The 17,504-nt window shown below is 42.1% G+C and overlaps 1 protein-coding gene and 1 long non-coding RNA gene across 3 annotated transcripts in view; one reads left to right on the forward strand and one right to left on the reverse strand.

Annotated features, from left to right (window-relative positions):
* Window positions 1-9,204: 9,204 nt before the first annotated feature.
* On the reverse strand, window positions 9,205-14,166 carry LOC101177576. Of its 2 annotated transcripts, XR_004031772.1 has the most exons (3): window positions 13,663-14,166; window positions 12,354-12,417; window positions 9,205-10,891 (listed from the first exon to the last, which is right to left on the reverse strand). It is a non-coding gene; the product is annotated as an uncharacterized LOC101177576 (long non-coding RNA). The 2 variants fall into 2 exon arrangements; XR_001113954.2 differs by lacking the exon at window positions 12,354-12,417 and having other exon boundaries at window positions 10,269-10,891.
* A 119-nt stretch (window positions 14,167-14,285) lies between these two features.
* The window catches only part of PRKCQ (protein kinase C theta), a 153,950-nt gene continuing 150,731 nt past the window's right edge, over window positions 14,286-17,504 (forward strand). The window contains exon 1 of the mRNA XM_003257616.3: window positions 14,286-14,359. The gene's annotated coding sequence lies outside the window, so the exon portion shown is untranslated. The remainder of the gene's footprint in view (window positions 14,360-17,504) is intronic.

A 17,504-nucleotide genomic window follows, 5' to 3' on the forward strand; every position in this document is an offset into this window, starting at 1 on the left:
GAGGCAACCACAGTGCTGCTCAGGACACTGAAGGGACCCCTTCCTCCCACCTTGCTGGAACCTCCCAGTAGGAGCCCAGGCCAGCCAGCACCCCGATATTCTGCCCTGTGAAACCTGAAGAAGTCAACTGAGTGAGCCTGGACTTCTGACCTACAGAACTGTGCAGCAATACATTTTGGTCCTGAGCTACTTAGTTTGTAGAGGTTTGTTACAGCACCTGTAGAAAACCAATACAGCTCCCTATCTGGAAGACCGACGACCAGTGAATAAAGAAAGATGACCATTGTGTTATGATTAATGTTCACGGAGGCAATTTGATTCCAACCGTCCGAAAGTGGATATTCCATTTGAGGTAAAGAATTTGCTCTTTGTTTATATTTCTAAATGAATTAAATACTTCTTAAGATGTGAAAGGACTAATTAAATCCATAGCTACCCAATTCTTCTGCATAAGTAAGTGAGTGATTTCATATATCTGTAAATGTATTGTGATTAGTTACATTTAATTCATGCATTCATTTAACAAACGTTGTTTGAACGCCTGCTATGTGCCAAGTACTCTCTAGTTGTTGGGATACAATAATAAGTGATATATGGGGAAAAATCCCTGCTTGCATAGAGTTTCTATTCCAGAAAGGTGAAGCCAACTGGGAAGAGGGATGGGGAGGGAGATAGAGAAGGGGAGCATAGGGTCTAGTGTGTATGTGTAGACAGGCGTTACAGAGGGGCTGAAATTTAAAACAGTGATCAGGGAAGTCATCCTGGAGAAACTGATGTTCAAGCCAAACCTGAAGACTTCTGCCCTGGGCTCCAGCCTGCCGGCATGCTAAGAAGCAAACAGTGGCTGATGCAGCTGGAGCTGGGTGGGGAAGATGAATTAGAGGGGGATCTGGGGCCTGGGGGCTGGGCAGGTCCTGTAGGGAGAAGGAAGCCCTGGGGGCTGGGGCAGAGTGGCAGGTATGACTCTGCTGTTAGGGAGTCTTTCTGGCTGCTTGTGCTGAGGGCAGGCTGCAGTGGAACAAGTATTGGAGGAGTCCTCCTACCCGTCGGGAGTCCTCCCCAGTGCTATCCTGTATTGATACAAATGCATGTTTCACCATGCACATCTGTGCTTGTGTATAAATATGTAAGATAAGATCTTGTCTGGCAGAAAAGAGCTTGATACAGAACAGCTCACTCCTGCTCTCCTGTTCTATGTATGCTGCGGTTCTTCCCTCTAAAACTGAACCTGCAAGTGAAAATGACTTGCATCTGTTTTTACTGATACACTGAAGAGCTCTATTCATATTCTTATTTGATTGTCATCAGTAAAGCAATTAGAAGAAAAAAATCTAAACTACTATGTGTGTATTACTCCGTTAACACAATTTTCTCTTGCAGGTTGAACAGCTGGTTTCTTGAACCAATGTATAACATTGATTGGAGTGATTTCCCACCCCCTCCTGCTAGGTACCCCGGCCATCTGGAAAGAGGACCTTCCCAAGTTCAAACAGCAGGAAAATAGAATTTACTTAAAACTTACTCTGTATCTCTAGTAGTTGTCGATGTTTACGATTTAGAAAATTCAAAGGAGTTTTTATTTTGTGTTTTGCATTTCTTTCTGATTAACCAATTAACTCAGATGTGTGGGCATGTCGTAAACTTAGTTGGTGCTCTCCAAATATTTATTGAAGAATTAGTTAAATTTAGGTATCAGGTAAATTCAACTGATCACAGCAAACTACAGAACCAGTAGCTGAAAATAACTGTGAAGGTAATTGCTACAGAGGAAGAGCTATTTGAACAAGCTTATTTGCTTCAAGGTGGGATCTGAAAAGGCATTCTTGGAGCTACTTGGGTATGAGGAGGACTGCCTGAAAAGACATTTTCTTTAGGGTTCCCAGAATTTGAATTGAAAGAGAAGAGAGAGTCTGCTTGAAGACACAGTGGAAGATTAAAAATATCCCTGGCACTAAAGCCTTCACAGTTCTTCAACCACGACTGCTCTGATTGCAACAACAGATGCCATTGGGCCCCATTTTCATCAACTTTTGAAAATTGCAACAATTAACAGTGTTCTTCTCAAGAGAAAAATCTTCTGACATGGGTTTTCATGTTTAAAGTAAAAAAGGAACACCCCACAAACATTCTTTCTGACCTACACCTTTTCTATTTTCTAGTGGAAATTGTAACCACAGGTTACCATGTTTTCCTTCCTGTGTTTGAAAACCACATGTGTTTTAGTGAAAACATTAAGGTGAGTAATGAAATGGAAGGTTTCAAAGTGCCAGCCACCTGTCACTAGAAATGGAAATATCTCACTTATTCTTTCTACTACAGCAATAAATTAGAGTGAGCAGAAGATGTAATTTTTAGTCAATCCATCTCAGCTGAATACAAATCATGTATCCTGCTGGAGTAAAAATATTATACAAATATTTGTCACTTTATGGATTTGTCAAATGGAAAGAAATGTTATCTCATCCATCACTTTGTTTTACAGCAGAGGAAACTGAGGCCCAGAGAGATGATGGGACTCCCCAAGTCCTCATGGCTTGTCAGTGGTGGAGCCCAGACCTGTCATGATCATGAATCTGGAGTTCTAGGACTCTGAAGTCCACCATCCACCATAGCACACCTGCCCTGCTCCCCTGCTCTCACAGCAGATAACAGCAGAAAAGGGGCAGGGAGGGGCAATACTGAGTGCTTCCTAGGAACTTCCACATTTTATTTCAACTCATTCTCACCTGTGAGTAGATAAATACAAGCAGAGGCATGTTGTACAAACTAGCCAGCACCTACTGTGTGAGCATGTTCTTCAAGTATCAATGGAAGATATTTGTTCTGAGGATTTGTTACCGTTACAGGTGAGGAAGAAGGTGATCATGTTTCTTTAAGGCTGAGAGTCAGAAGCCAAACAAGTTAATATCTACGCTTTTCTAAAAGCATAGCTTGACATGTTCCTCTATTTCTCTGACTTTCTCAGCAACACCAGAAATATCCTTAGGACCATAAGCTAATTGCCAGCCGGCTCACTGGAGGGGATGGTATCTCAGCAGCCACAGGTGTCTGCCAGTGAAAAGCTGAAGGTGCAGCTGGGTGAGGAGAGCAGTCAGGAGCCTGATGTCCATTCCCACCTGTCCATGTGTGGCTTCCTCTGCCTGCCTCACTCTGTCACCCTGTGCCCCTCTCTGCTCTGGGCACAGCTGGCTACTGAGGGATGAGCCCCTCAGGATGCCTCCTCCTTAAATGACTGCTATCCCAGCACTCGATCCTGGATTTAGCAGGTTTACAAACTCAGTTTTGTCTGGGTAATCAGTACATGATGCAAAAACATGCAAGAGACTCATCTGTTATCCGTCACAGAGGGTCTGCGTCAGATCACCAGTATTGTTCAATCAGCTGGGAGGCTAAACCACAGGTCAAAATGGTTCTCTGTGAGAAAAGACAAATATGGTGAAACAATAATCAAGAGGATATTTGTCTCAAACTATCAGAGGTGTATCCTCCAGCAGTTAAGGGATATTTTCAAACTCCTTAAGGAAAGAAGTACAATTAAGTACAATTGAACAATTCAGAAAACAAGATGACAAATTCTTATCATCCAACCCTCTTTTACTTTTCCATAAGTTTTTGGGGTACAGGTGGTATTTGGTTACAGGAGTAAGTTCTTTAATGGTGATTTGTGAGATTTTGGTACACCCATCACCCAAGCAGTATACATTGCACCATATTTCTAGTCTTTATCCCTTGCCCCCACCCACCTTTCCCCCCAAGTCCCCAAAGTCCATTGTATCATTCTTTTGCCTTTGCATCCTTATAGCTTAGCTCCCACATATCAGTGAGAACATACGATGTTTGGTTTTCCATTCCTGAATTACTTCACTTAGAATAATAGTCTCCAGTCTCATCCAGGTCACTGCAAATGCTGTTAATTCATTCCTTTTTATGGCTGAGTAGTCTTCCATCGTATAAATATACCACAGTTTCTTTACCCACCAACCCTCCTTTTAAATATTCTTTGTCAAGCCCCAAGACTTTTAGCCTGAAAATCTTGTCTCTTATTAACTCAAATTAAAATCTCCCAGATGATTATGTTCCCTGTACTTATACTTTATGTCAGTGACATGATGACACTTTCGTCTCACAGATGAGATGCACCACCTCTGAGGGACAGAGTGAGGAAATCCTCACCACTCCTGCTTGTTCTTTGTGCATTCTTGCTGTTGGATTCCATTTAGAAATTGGCACGGACTGCCTTCTGTCCAGGTTGAGAGAAATTCTACTTTTTAAGGGTTTGAGGCATTTAACCACTGACTACAATGTAAAATTCACACTTCACTGAACTTTTTCCTTTATCGAGAATTTTTTAAAGCATTATTATTTGCTCTACGCAAGACGTGGTGCCAGAAAACCAGAGGAGATACCGAAAGAGATATAAAACAAAGTCAACTCTGGGGGGACAGAGATGGGGGTGGAGAGGGAGGAAGCAGGAGAGAGGAAGAGAGAAAGGTGATTGTGAAATCGAGAGGTCAGAGGAAGCCTCACAGAGAAGGAGAGGGCTTGAATCATAGCAGTGAGGATGGGAAAGGACTGGAGACACCATTTTACCTAACACTTCACTCACCAATAAGAAAAAAGGATGCAGAAAGTATGCATGGCTTATTTAAGGTCACACTGTCACTAAGCCTAACTTGTTACCTTACAGAACAGCAGAGAGAGAGGGAGAGAGAATGAACACACTTGTCCCCTGCCCTCCAGTCACTAAGCTCCTGATGAACTCTCAGTCACCTGGGAAACCAACCCCGTTTCTGGCTACATAGAAAGGGCTTTGTAAATACAATAATATTATACTTGATTTTCAAATAATCTTTTTACCGGAGTTGACACACGCAGAAAAGAGTGCAAGTCACAAATGCACAGCTAGATGAACTTTTACAAAGTGGACCTACCTATTACCTACCCTCTACATCGAGTCATAAAAATAGCACCATGAGCCATCCTGGTGCTCCCTCCCTGACACTCCACCACCTGCCTCCCCAGATGCAGTAGCTACTCTCATGACTTTCCATTGCATGAATTCATTTTACCTGTTTTTGGACTTAATGTAAATACAATCATGCCGTATGTCTTTTTTTGGGACCTGGCTTCTTCCACTTGATGTTATGTTTTCAGCATGTGTTCAAGCTGTGGCATGTTTCTACTGATGAAAGTACCACAGCTTTATTGTGCAGTCCCCAGTTGGTGGACGCTTGAGATGTTTCCACTTTGAGATGATTATGAACTGGGCTGCAGTGAACATGTTGTACATGTCTTTTAGCGCATCTGTCTACATTTTTGTAGGTTACGTACCCATGACATGCCTGGGTCACTGGTTTTGCATATGCTCAGCTTTAGTAGGTACTGTTAAACCGTTTTCCAAAGCTGTATGAATTTACATAAGAATTCCACTTCCTCCACTCCCTCCTCGTAATGTACATAATGGACTCACTATGTCCAGGGAGTTACAAAGTAGAACATTGAATTTTTTGAATTTTCTTTCGTAGAAGGAAATAAAAGAAAGAATTTAAGTTGAGAACTACGGGAGAGGTCTTCATTCTATCCAAACGCAATCACAAGGAAAAGAGAAAGCGTGAGTCTGCAAAAGGTAAGTAAATGTAGAGAGGTTTGGGGAAATAGATACAGGTACAAGTGTTTTGTTTTCTAAAAATCTTCTTAGGGCTTTGACTTTATGGAGTGCGCAAAGACTATAACCTCAAGAACTCAGGTTTAAAGAATTTCAGTTCTTCTATTGTTCGGTTTCTTTAGCTCAGGTTTTTACTACGTTCCTAGGAAAGGTGGAAGCTTGGGAGTAAAGCTGTGGTAGCTAAAATGTGTTGCACCAAGCTGAGTTTTATCCAGAAGGCTTTTAAGTTCTTAAACGTTTATTTCTTTTCTAGTTCCCTTGGCAGGGCAAGGGACAGGACAGAAAGGTTCTGGGGAACAACCATCATGTTTTTTGCGCAAAGAAACTTCCACGCTGTGATTAAAATCCAGTCCACATTTCTGCAGCCCTCCCAAATTGATGTAACTCCTAAATTTATGTACCTAATCCAGCAGTTCTGTATCAGTTGCTTCAGACTTGACCTTTTCCTCTTGTTAAAAGTACATGATCCCAGTTATTAAACAAGGAGGTTGTGGTTTTCTTTCACTGTGCAGTGGAAATGCTTTTAGAAGTTGCTTTGGAAGAAAGAAAATTTGAAGTCATTCTTTGGAGTTATAAGGGCAGATTTAAACAGTATCATTACTCATTCTTTGAGGTTTTTTATGTGTGTAGGAATAATATTTGTCCTTCAGGAAAAAGCAAAGTAGCTAGTCCTATTCAGAGCAACCAGAACATTCCAATCAGCTGCCTAAAAATCACATCTGCAATTTTCTAAAAGATAAAACATCAGCAAATCAAGTAAAAACCAAAGAAACAATTTTAAAAACGATGTTGTGCCCTAAACTATAAACTGTATGGTATAGAAAGTTTGGGTTTCAGTCTCAAGATATGTGACCTCAGCCACAAGGAGGATAAAATTCCAGAGTACTGACAGGTATCTTTATATTTTGAGATTAGCAATGATTTCAAATTTCTTTTATAGGCAGTTTTATATTTTTCGAAATATTTATGGTGAATATTTATTACTTCATAATCAGGCAACCAGTAAAAGTTATTTTTAAAATAAAATAATTCAAAAAAATATAGATAAAAGAATATTTGAAAACACCAAAATGTTATCTCTCTTTGGGTGGTGACATTCTGGCTAATCTTTTTTCTTTTCTCTAATTTCTAGTTGTGTGTGTGTGTGTGTGTGTGTGTGTATGCATAACCTTTATCATAAGAAAAATAACAAACATTTCTCAAAACCTACGTGTGGAATATGACCCTGTCTTTTAGCCTTTGCAGCAGGTGGTCAGAATTCTCTAGACAGAGTTCAGCATGGCTCCTAATGAAGCCTGCCTGGATTCTGATCCTGGCTCTGCCACTCACTTGCTTTGTGGTCTTGTGTCAGTTATTTACTTTCTCTGAGCCTCAAGTTCTCATCTGTAATGTGTGCATAATCCCCATATCATAGGATTGCCGTAGGGTTAAATTAGATAGTATATGGAAAATACTGTGATACAAATGCTCTATAATGGGTAGTTATTAGTTCAAATTGCACCATTCTCTTCTTGAGGCTTATAGGGATCAAAGCACTTTAGAGGTTATAGCTAATCAATCTTGCCTATAAAAATGCCAGGATGTGATATGAATATACCCTCCTTTTAGTAATTTTAAAAATCAACACTTTGAGAAGAGTTTGTGAAATAATGCATGATATTTGTAATCTGTGTAGAAAAATAAACACATTTTCTGATTTCAAACACCATGTATCTTTGATCTTCAAACATCATATCTCCATCAAGTTCTCATAAGAGATGTAAAAAGATTAGTTCATTTTTAAAATTATTTTTAATATTAAACAAATATTAAAAACAGAAATGTAAGCTAATAGAAATACACATGTAAGCTATTAAGACTATTCCTTAAATATAAGATATTTTTCTTCAATCATCATAGTGCATTTTATGTAAGTACCAGGCAATCCAGGTGTGGTTTTGTTTGTTTTAATGAGTAAAATGGAGATAGAACATCTGCCTTCTGGGTGGTGTGCTGGACTCCACATGCATGGCTTTCCCTCTCTTATGTGCTGCCTCTACCTAGTGATAGGCAGACAAAAAGGAAAGAAAGAAGTGAAAGGAAAGGAAATGTCAGCTTGGCTCCACTCCCAGCAGATAAGCCAATCCAAGGTGAAAGAAATAACCCATCTCAAGGTTTGCCACTTGGGTCCCAAACAAACATTTTGAGGGTGAGATGCTTGAGTTGAGGGATAAACTGTGACCAAGAAACAAAGCACGTCTGAGTGACTCACACAACAGGCACACGTGGTCAGCCACATTAGGCCACTGTGCTAAGCCACCAAGAAAAAAAAAATCTTTACATTTTTGTTCCACAAAAGTTTTTCTTTAAAAGTGAATGGTCAAAATGATGATGTAACCAAAAAAGCTGGACACAACACAGAGAGTAATGATTTTCAGCGTTTTCCTGGTACCACCAGTATAGGCTTTTTTGAGGGTGTTTGAAATTTTTTTATGCCGGTGAGTATAGGAAATTAGCAGTGAGTACCACTAGAAGCAAATGGTAGTACATCCCCCATCGCTGACAATTAGTACTTTCTTTAATTTGATATTTAGTCTCAGAATTTTATAGCTGGAAGAAACCTGATAGAATATCCTGTGTAGCCCAGCATACTTTCTGTAAAATGAGAAATCCTCTTCCCAATTTGTGTGTGTGTGTGTGTGTGTGTGTGTGTGTGTGTGTGTGTGTGTTAATGGCAGAATAAAGCCAGGCTATGGACAAAGGAGAAGGGAGTGATGAGGGTCAGGTGTGGCATTTGCCTTTTCAAAAAAGAGATTGAGTGACTTACTCTAAAGAAAGTTCCCTTTCAAATCTAAAGCAATTGAATTACGTCAGACTATAAAATTGCAACAATCAAATTTATAAATATGATAGTTTTCATCTTGATTTCTTCCTCCTGGATTTACAGGTGAATTCTGAGATTTATTAATCCTTCCTAGGGACGACTTGCCATTAAAATGTATGGTCTTTTGCATTTTCAGGTTGCTGTTGCTTTTACCCTGGTGGAAGATAATCACTAAAACGTAGTCTCTGTGGATTATCTAATCAATATCTCTTTAATTTCAGACAAAATTTTATACCCACTTGGGCCATAATTATTGTGCTAATATCTCTAGGCTTCCCAAATCCAGGAGAACGGTGTCTGTGGATCTTTAGAAATACTTGGACTGACTAGTTTTATGCTGGTTCTACCCTCAGAATCCAGAAACACACCAGAAGCATATCCTGTTAACTTGTATCTATGTTAAGGCAACATTGAAAATGTAATTATGCACTAACTGATTTAGAAACCGATGTTACAATTAGAGTCTCTGTATTGGTAGTGATGACAACAATAATGACAACAAATTGTACCTATAGAATTTCCAAAGCCATAAATGTTATAATTTGAGTCTCTTTATTGGTAGTGATGACAACAATAATGACAACAAATTGCACCCATAGAATTTCCAAAGCCATAACTAAAACCAGATGGCAAATACTGTTTTTATAACTCCCACCTTTAAAAGAAAAACCAAAGGAACCGTTTCTTGTTTAAATTCATTCTTTTATAGTGTAATAGTAATTGATACCCAGGAAAAAACAATCTACTTTAAATATTCTACACAGTAAGGATTAAATTTCATTTTCCCATGGTTTTATTATTTAGTGGGCATTGTGATACATTCTAATCTACACATTGCCCCTCTATCCATGCCTTGTCTTTTGTCCTCAGAATATCTTATTAATCAGAACTTCCATAAACATACACAATTCTTTGACTGTTTCAAGAGTCAGACTATACTTTCAGCTCTTGTCTTGTTTCTGTGAATATGGTGGCAGAAATCATGGATTTGAGGATCAGTTGGACTGGTGTCAAGCAGTCCCCTACTGTTTATTGGCTGAATGAGCTTAGGAAATCATTTGTTTAACCTTTAAGGCTCAATTGTCTCATCTGTAAAATGAAGAGAATATTATCCATCTCAGGGGATTCATTGTTAGAATCAAATTAAATAATTGTGATAAAGTGTGTAACACTACACCTCGACACAGGTAGTAAATGTATGATAAATATTAACTAATATTCACACATTATCTTTTTCTTAAATGAAGGAATAATACATACTTCCCCTCCCTTGTGTAAGATTTTTTGAAGTAACTTAACATTACAAAGCATGTCTAATAAATATTTTAAATAATGGAACTTTCAAATATATATTATAAACATTTTTCAAACCTTAACCCAGGGTAAGATTTCCATTCACCTTTCACTGGTTTCGAAGAGTTGATATCAGCTTTACTATCAACAGTAATTGAGGTTTATCACTCCCCAAGAGGAGGGTCAGTTTTTGTTTTTGTTTTTTTTTTCAGGGTTTAGAGCTCTTTTCTGGCAATAACAGTTTCTAACTTCTAATTATCCTTTTTCCGGCTTGAAAATCTAAAGTTGGATTGAAGAAGAGAAAAGACAACATCTCCCTTTTTCTTATCCAATCTGTGAATTTAAAATACCTTTTGTTTTTGTTTGTTTGTTTGTGCCTATCAACTTTGACCCATAGCTCCCAGAATGATTTTGATATTTTCTGAATAAATTGACACTACACTTCACACGTCACTCATGTCTTTAGTTAGGGTAGGCCACTGGCCTCTAATTCCATGCTGATTCTTCTAGGGAATCTGGTAAGCCACTCGAAAAACAATTTCTGCCAAACCTTTGGGAAAGTATCAGTGGTTTGGTGGCCAAATTCCTCATCGAATAGTGCAAACTGGTTTCCTCCAAGCTGTGACTTCTGCAGAGACAGAAATGTCATTGTTAAGCAATACCGTCTTCAAATATTCTATGTGTATCATAGCCTACTTCTCCCCGAATACTACCTTTCTCCAAATCAAGACTCAAAATAAGATGTTTCCTTTTTAATTTCTATCCTAAATCCCACATAGAAGGAAGGATGCAAGAGGAGGTCTCCATGGGAGACAGAGTATAAGCACCAACTAGGTCCAAAAGAAAAGCAAAGTCATGTCCTGGGTTCCTTTTTCCAAGTTCCGAGTTGTGGGAAGATGGGTTGCGGCAGCTCCGGGAGCAGGCGCATGGGAGTTCCTCCTTCCTCAGCTCTCAGGAGGGCTGCTGCATCCAAGGCAGGGGTAAGGTGTTTCCGAGATGAAGTGAACTGAATAAGGCGGCTACCCGACAGGCAGTCCTCAGCATTATTCCAGGAAACGTCAGGGCAGAATCTGAAGGAGGAAAAGAAGTACACAGCTGAAAGTTGGGGTGTGTTTAACGTAACGAGTGGAACCTCACCGCCCACGTGTCATCCCCTCCAGGAAATGCCATTTCCTCTTCCAGGAAGCAAAGGTGTGGAGAACTTCTGAGAGCAGCCACATTTATAAAACTAAGAGACAGTGTCTGATAGAAAACAGGAACACCCCGTGGCCTGGGAAAGGAGATGGCATGTGTACAGGATGCTAGAGGTGTCCACTACACCTAATGGATACCCAGAACAGACGTGAATTTTTTGTTTTAGGTGAAATTTTACGATAAAAAAAACCAATTTTTTTAGATATATGATGGATGTTGTTTTAAAAGATCTGATCTTCAGGTTAATGGGTTTCCTATTGTAGGACTATACAATTATAGGACAATTGAGTAGCCAAGAGTCCTCAAAGATCAGTTGTCCAAAAGAGAAAGAAAGAGAAAACTGAGTGCACGATGTAAGAATGGAGAATCGGCTGGGCGCAGTGGCTTATGCCTGTAATCCCAGCACTTAGGGAGGCCGAGGCGGGTGGATCACCTAAGGTCAGGAGTTCGAGACCAGCCTGGCCAACATGGCGAAACCCTGTCTCTACTAAAAATACAAAAATTAACTGAGCATGGTGGCACATGCCTGTAATCCCAGCTACTCAGGAGGCTGAGGCAGGAAGAATCACTTGAACGCAGAAGGCAGAGGCGGAGGTTGCAGTGAGCTGAGATTTACCACTGCACTCCAGCCTGGGTGACAGAACAAGACTCCATCTCCAAAAAAAAAAAAAAAAAAAAAAGGAGAATTAATTATTCAGCAGCTCTTGAGATGGTGGCTCCAGCCTGATCTGGGTTTGAATCTTGGTTCTGGTACTTTATTAATTGTAGGATCTTGAGCGAGGTGCGTAACCTTTCTAAGCCTCGTTACTCTCTTCTGTTAAAGAGAGATGATGATGATGATACATATCACATAAGATTATGAATGTTATATGAGTAGTGCATCTAAAGTCATCACAGGCTGGGCATGGTGGTTCACCCCTATAATCCCAGCATTTTGGGAAGCTGAGGTAGGAGCATCACTTGAGCCCAGGAGTTTACAACCAGCCTGGGCAACATAGTGAGACCCCGTCTCTACAAAAAAATCTATTTAAATATTAGCTTGGGCATGGTGGTGTGTGCCTGTAGTCCCAGCTATTTGGGAGGCTGAGGTGAGAGGATTACTTGAGTCCTGCGGGATCAAGGCTGCAGTGAGCTATGATCATGGCACTGCACTCCAGCCTGGGCAACACAGCAAGATTGTCTCAAAAAGAAAAAAAAAAAAGTCCTTATCATACCTGGTGTATATATGAAACTTTTTCTAAAGCCGCTAACTACTGATTAAATTAACAGGACATATGAGCTTCCTTTCAGTGCCTAATTGTCAATGAGAAACCCAGATATGGAGCGTGAGGAACTTACCATCTTTTAGGCACAGCAGCTGTTTTCAGTTTGCCATTTCTTCTTTGCAGTGTAACAGGATCCACTGAAAAACAATTGGAGAAAGAGCCAGGTGGATGGCTCTCTGAACTAGGGAAGCTTCTGTTTTGTAGTTTGCAGAAAGAATCTGCGTGGGGATCACTGCTTAAGCTTTGCCTCCTTGTTTCCAGACATAGACGCACTTTCCTGCCTAATTTCCATAGCACATACCAAATGAGCGCCTACTACATGCCAGGTTCTGATGATGTCAGAGTGAGCCAGCAATTCCGAGGTACTGGCCACTCTCGAACCTCCTGGCTAGGAGCTTCGAAGAGCTACAGCCTCTGGCCTGAGGGTCACTCCAATGTTTTTAGATATTGACAAATGTGGGGCTAATTTTAATGGAATATAGTTTTATCCTTAAAAGGTGTGTGTGTGTGTGTGTGTGTGTGTGTGTGTGTGTGTGTGTGTGTTGGCTTTATTGGGTTCATATAGATTAGCGGCATCATCATAACTCGCTTCCCAGTGCAGACCTGAGTGATTTAATCAAGTCATGAAACACTTCGGGGCCTCAATTTTTCATCTGTCTTCCCAACCGCTGAGGTCCTTTTTAGTTGACATTCTATATTCCCATGATCAGAAGGCTGCTAATTCAACTTATGGCGTTTGTTAACCTTTTTTTTTTTTTTTTTTTTTTTTTGAGGCAGAGTTTTGCTGTCGCCCAGACTGGGGTGCAGTGGTGCGATCTCGGCTCACTGCAACCTCCTCCTCCCAGGTTCAAACGATTCTCATGCCTCAGCCTTCTGAGTAGCTGGGATTATAGGCACGTGCCACGACACGCAGCTAATTTTTGTACTTTTAGGAGAGACAGGATTTTGCCATGTTGGCCAGGCTGGTCTCAAACTCCCGGCCTCAAGCGATCCACCCACCTCAGCCTCCCAAAGTGCTGGCATTACAGGTGTGAGCTACCGCACCTGGCCTGTTTTGTTTTGTTTTAATCGTTTTTAATGTCTCTCTCAAAACAAGAAAAGAAAAAAGGACAAAAAATTACTGTTTTACTTCTCAGATTAATCTGATCTTAGTACACTACAGAAACAAAAGTCTTAAGCACATTTTAATTATTTGGTGTCATCATTGCAAGGAAACCATTCAGTAAGAGTATTAGTAACCAGACATATAATTTTCTAACCTGAATGAGAAATTAGTTACATGGAGTATAGAAAACACCCCATTTATCCTCATTGTGACCATCATTAGTATTACCCACAAGGCATAAAAAGTCCTAAAATGACACGCACGGTGGCAACATCACCTTTGCAGCTTCAAGCACAGTAAAATTGAAAGCAGTTCCACCTTGGCAATTGTGTACAAAAAGACAATGTGCAGATACAGGAAATCAAAGTCCCAGGTCCGAAGCCACCTAGGAACGATGACCCCAGGACAGAAGTGTGCCCAAACCTCCCGGGGTAGGTCATTTTAAAAGGAACGATGTTTACAAGCCCTTTCTAGCGTGAAAAACAGAGAAAACAGACACAGCTGTTTCCACCCAATCTGCTGGAGCGCCGTTTCGTTTTCAGTTTGGCGAGAGGGAGACATGTGGCCTCTCGCCCCTTTTCCTGACTCTGAGAATGTGGACGGAGCCGGGGCGCTCCTGCTCGGCCTCGCCGCCCTCCCGGAGCTGTCCTGGGCCCTCCGGCCGCCGCCTCCTGCTCCAGTTTGCAGCTGGGCGACAAGTGGCTGGTAAGGAGGCCGGGGGCGGGAGCCTGGGCGCGGGACCGGAGGCGCACGGCGGGGGACCGAGCGCGCGTCCCTGGCTAGAGGTGCCGGGTCCCGGGAGGCCGGGCTGCGGGGAGGCTGGCGAGCGCCCCCTGGCCGGCACCGCCTTCGGGGCGCACCCGCAGTGCGCCGGGCCCGCCAGCCCAGCCAGCCCCGCCAGCCCCACCAGTCCCCGTGCAGTCCCCGTGCAGTTCCCGCGCCACCGGGCAGCAGCGGCGCCGTGCTCGCTCCAGGTAGGGCCCCGCGCGCCGCGCCGCCGCCGGGAGGGAGCGGGCTGGAGGGGCCGAGACCCGTGGCGGGAAGGGCTACCCGGGCCCCTCGGAGAGCCTCGGGGAAGGGGTGAGGGCTGCCGGAGGAGCAGGCGGAGTAGGAAATGGAACCAAGCGGGCGCAAGAGCGCACCGGGAAGAATTTCCCCGCTGGGTGTCCGGGACGCGGGTCGCACGGGATGTGGGATGCTGGCGACCTTAGCCGGGTGGGGGCCGCAGGCCTGGGGGCTCTTCCTGCTTTCTTCTCCCTTTTCCTTCTCACCTGAACGAAAGGGGACCTGCGAGGAGGGAAGAAAGTGGAAAGTTTTTGTATTCTTGGTAAAAAAAAAAAAAAAAAAAAAAAAATGCGTGAGGAAAGGTGTTTTCTGGAGATGGTATGCTGTCCATAGGGGAGCATACCCCGTTTTCTGGGAATGTATGGGAGCACGGACCGGGGTGCCATCGCTCAGGCTTCTAAACAAGCCAAGTTTCTTGTCAAGGGCCTGGGGGAGGGGGAGGCAGGTCTTTGAAAGATACCAAAAAAAAAAAAAAAAAAAAGTCTGGGTGCTCATTCCTGTAGCCTCAAGTGAGGTTATTCCCCAGCTTTGAGGGCCAGGTTAACCAAGCAAAGTTTGTGCAATAAAGTATCTTTGTGGTATTGGATTTTCGAGAGCCACCGTTATCAATGGGAGAGTTGACTGTTGAATGCTACAGGCGTGGGCGCTCCCCAGTGGGCATGCAGAGAGGTCCACGGGCTGGCTGGGTTGGGATACTCCGGTCATTTCTGCAAGGAGAGCGCCACAGAACTGCCTTGTCCCCTGGGCTGTCCTGCCCCTGTGTGGGCTGGACGTGGTGCTAATAAAAGATGATTCAGGAGTGGCACAGGCTGAGGGGGACTAGGCTGGAGAAGGTGGAGGGAAGAGAGAGCACTCCGTGCCCTCTTCCTGTCCGTGGGGAAATGAACCATCTGTGCCTGGTGTCTAAGTCCTTGACGTTCCAGTTGCCCTTTGAGAGCACACCTCAAGCCTGTTGAATTCGTTTAAGAACCACCTACAAGATCGGAGAAGTCCGCCCATGCTTTCTGTCAACTCCGGCCTCTTTGTCCTGTTCTTTTGCCAAAGAAAATTCTAAACCATTGGGATTCGGGAGGCTCCGTGAGAGATGCAGGAAGCCTGAAGTGTCCACTCCGTTGTGCTTTTTCCTTGGTTTGCTCCCTAAAAGCCATGGTCCCCACTGGGCCCTTCCTGCCCGAGGCTGTGTGATAGACAAGCCCGATTCCTAAGGTCCTGGGTCCCCCACCCCACCCCACACCCCGACCTTGTGAATCATCATCTTCATTTTTTCCCTAACTTATCTTTAGTAACGCTTGTGAAATGGCAGGCTTACTGCGGATGCTTAATCTCCTTTAAAAGTGCTGTGTCTAGCGGGAAGAAGGGTGACATTTACTAATATGGTTGCAAATTACTTTTGAAGTTTATGCACAGCTGTTTAAAATCCCTCTGAGATCAGTGCCATTGTTTGATGCAGGTGCCTACCACAGAAGGCTCTTGTTAGTCCCTTCCTCCTGCTGATTGAACACACATATATTTAAAGACGTAGGGTAGGGAGAGCTTCTGAAACCTGCAAAGCCTCAGCTGCACAGCTCCTGCAAGTTAGCGATCCACTCTATCTATTGTTGTTTCTGTCTTCTTGTCTCTCATGAACTTCTGTTTCTGACTTCAAGAGTAACCTGCTGGGCACCATCAGCCTTTGTTTCAGTGACCTGCGATTTTCTTCTACTCTTTAAAAATGTCAGTATCCAGGCAAGACTCTTGTCACCCACCATCCGCATTATCATGTTCATTTCCGCTACCGTCTTGTGCTGTGGTGCCTCGGGATGGCAACTGTTACTTGAGCAAACTTCTACCTCTGTTCTCCTACAGAAATGTCCTCACTGCGTCTGCGCTTACCATACACGGTGCAACTCCTGGAACTTTGATTTGTTTTGCTGTCTCACTTCTCCTTCAGGCATCAAGGGGATGGTGTTTGATTATTCACACCTCAGCTCTTTCTATAATCTCAAAGATCCCTTTCAACAATAATACTCTGTCTCTTGTTAACGCCAGGCATCAGAGGCCCCTTTACATAGCTGGCTTCTCATTGGTCATTTCTATAAAGTATTCTCATTCTAACACATGCTGTCTCTTCTGTGGAAAAGACTAAATTCTTCTCTGCAATGAATTAGATGTTTTAACCAAAATTCCATGTGGACTGGGTCCAGAATTTTCTTTCCCGAGTATGGGCTTGTGGCACAAGTATGTAACTTCGGGGATTCAGAAGTAGACGTACACAGACAAATCGCCTTATAACGTGTTATTTAATTATGGTATATTTGCCTTTCTGGAAATTAGGAATTAGAGTTAGTACTTCCTGTTTTTAATGCATTTGATGTCTTAGAGTTGTTGATTATGTTGTTGCCCCTAAAAATGTTGCTAATGTGATGGTTTGTTACCAAGGTTATATTTGATTTCAGGTGATTTCCTTTTTATGGAGTTCAGTCTTTAATTTTTTTAATTTTTTTAATAATTTGCCTCAAATCATTTAAAATGATATAGTTATATAATGAAAATCCCAGCAATATAGATGTGATTCCGTGTGTGCGTGTGTAATCTGTAATTTAAAATAGGGAAATTAGTATTGTGACGGCATACATAGCATTAAACTCATGCTTGCGTTTCTATGGTTTTAACACTTTAAGCAGCTCATTTCTAAGCAGCTATGTGTTCAGCTCAGCTTTTTCACACCTATTCCAGTTGTTAAGGAAGAAATCATGAGAAACTATAGAAAAATGTGATGTTGAACCAGAGAGATGGATTAAAAGCTGTTTCCTTACAATGGTGAAAATCTTTCATTATTTTAACATGCCAAGCATTTATACATGTCAAATTCTGATTGCTCTGTCATCTAAACACATTCTTGGGGACAAAATGAATATCAGAGTTTTAGAAATTAGAAAAGCTCACTCAAGCCCAGAATCATAGATTTTTGCTCCTGGATTAAATTAGCAAATATTTGGCAGGACATCTTTCTGCAGGTTGCTTTAGGTTGATGTTAGCTTTTGAATTAAGCTAATAGTATTAATTATAATAATA

The sequence above is a fragment of the Nomascus leucogenys genome, chromosome 9 (genome assembly GCF_006542625.1).
Source record: "Nomascus leucogenys isolate Asia chromosome 9, Asia_NLE_v1, whole genome shotgun sequence".
Classification (NCBI taxonomy): Eukaryota; Metazoa; Chordata; class Mammalia; order Primates; family Hylobatidae; genus Nomascus; species Nomascus leucogenys.